Source organism: Folsomia candida, unplaced genomic scaffold, assembly GCF_002217175.1.
Source record: "Folsomia candida strain VU population unplaced genomic scaffold, ASM221717v1 Fcan01_Sc012, whole genome shotgun sequence".
Classification (NCBI taxonomy): Eukaryota; Metazoa; Arthropoda; class Collembola; order Entomobryomorpha; family Isotomidae; genus Folsomia; species Folsomia candida.
The window spans coordinates 2,170,820-2,173,080 of NW_019091204.1; the positions used below are offsets into that span (position 1 = coordinate 2,170,820).

At 36.3% G+C, this 2,261-nt stretch overlaps 1 non-coding gene across 1 annotated transcript; it reads left to right on the plus strand.

Moving 5' to 3' along the window:
* The first annotated feature begins 490 nt into the window (after positions 1-490).
* Positions 491-1,776, plus strand: LOC110855189. Its single transcript, XR_004835938.1, has 2 exons — positions 491-618; positions 1,092-1,776. It is a non-coding gene; the product is annotated as an uncharacterized LOC110855189 (transcript).
* The last annotated feature ends 485 nt before the right edge of the window (positions 1,777-2,261 follow it).

Genomic DNA, 2,261 nt, shown 5'->3' on the forward strand with positions numbered 1-2,261 from the left:
TGCGCTACTTAATAAATATGTATAAGGTTTTAGGCCATATTTTCCAATTCAATGCTGATTGGATTATTGTCTCGAACTCGGTTACACTTTACGCATTTAAAAAAGAGACTGCACATTAATCCTACTACACCTATGCTGGTAATCAATGAACCAGTTATGAACATAGCTAAATCTAGGCCCCGAGTTTAATTATTAATTAGGGAGTTTAGGGCGCAAGGAGGGAGTTTATTGGGAGTTTTGGGAGGGAGGGAAGGTACGGGAGTTTATTCGGAGGGTGCGGGAGTTGTACAACCCTACTTTCCACTCATGCTTTTTTAATCCGCTCAGGCCTTGGATGAAATTATGCAATGTCATTCATTCCACAGATGTACACAACAAGTGATAAAACCAGTATATGCATATCTGCATACGAGAACATTGTGATATTAAACATTGGATATGCATACATACTTGCGTGTAGGACTGGCCTCGACGAGTTTCTCTTCTTCCAGCCGAACAGATTTGTTGTTGCCAACTGGTTAATTTCTACATAAAACTGTTTCACACACAGTTAGAAAATTTTTACACTTTCAAGTTCCACAAACATTAAAGTTTTACAAAAATACGTAGTACAAAGATGTAAGTAAATTTAAACAAGTAAATAAAAACGTCACAACGAATTGTCAAATCATAACATTTTAATGTTTACGGCCATAAAATTATTTAAGTTTTTAATTTATTAACAGATGAAGGATTAATGCGGATATTTAATTTAATGTACACTCTAAATAAAATTTGATTAATATTTACTCAATTTTGAGTGAAATTGCCACCTAGACATTGTGCAAAGTTAGTCAATGAAAGTTCAAATTTATCGGACTTTGAGAGATGTTTGGTCAACCTTGAGTAAATTTGGCGGGATAAATTTTACTCAATAGTTGTCTTGGTGGCAATTTCACTCAACTTTATTGACAGAGTATCCATTAATCCTTAATTTGGTTTCTATAATAAAATAAACAAATAGAATAAATTAATAGATTAGAATAAATAAACATTTTAATCATAATTTTTTTACAATTATAATTTCATTGTGTATTAAAAACAAATTTCAGATTGCTATCATGACGACAACATCAATCCCACTCGAGACAAATCTTCCCGCACCGGAAGACGACGGAAAGTGTGACCATCTTGTTCCAGGGACTCCAATCCCATCGATTAGCTTGCCAGCAACGGATGGCTCCTCCGTCAACTTATCCACCCTTTCGGGAACCACGGTGATTTACTGCTATCCACGAACGGGACAACCCAACGTGCCCTTGCCGGACGGATGGGCCCTTATCCCTGGAGCGATGGGGTGCTCTTTGCAATCATGCTCGTTTAAGAATCACTTAAAGGAGTTACAAAAACTTGGCGTGACTCGCGTCTTTGGCTTATCAAGCTGAAGCCTGGGAACGGCTACATCTTCCATTCAATTTGTTGAGCGATGACAAGAGAGAATTTATTGAGGCGTTAAACCTGCCAACTTTCGAAGCTCCCGAGTGCGGAGTTTTGGTCAAACGTGTCACACTTGTGATTAAGGATGGAGTCGTTTTGAAGGTCTTTTATCCAGTTTTTCCAGCAGATAAGAGCGCCGAAGTGGTGGTTGAATGGGCCAAGGAAAATAATTTTTGAGGCGAAGAGCAGTCAGGACCGAAATCGAGAGGAGATACATAAAATGAATGTGTATTTCGCCAATTGTATGCAAAAACTAAAATTGCCAAATAAATAAATGAAATTTAAATGCAAATCAAACAATAAAGTTTTCTTGTTTTAATATTTATGTAATTAATATTTCCCATAGAAAATATATTCTTTGCATGGCCAACCGTCATTTATTTCGGCCTTAATAGGGCGAAAATGGGTTACAAGGGACACTATCAAGGTGGGTGTCGTGTCCGGTGCTATGCTTCTTACAATCTACTTGCACCCTTAATGAAGGATTTATTCATATTTCCGTGTAAAATTCATATTTGGCGCCATGGTGTGGCGCCAAACTTACAAATCCGGTTTTGGACCAATCTCTACAATTTTTGCAGTTTTCGTGGGATTTTCAAAATTAAAAGCTGAAAATGATCACGAAGGCCAAAATTTCAAAAAATAAATAAAACGAATTAAATATACACAAGAATTACATATTCTTGATCCCCGATAGTTGCTTTATCATATCCAATATCAAACTTGAACTTTTGTCTTTTAATTTTGAGTATTTTCTAAAATTTTCTGGCCCAGAACATTTATTA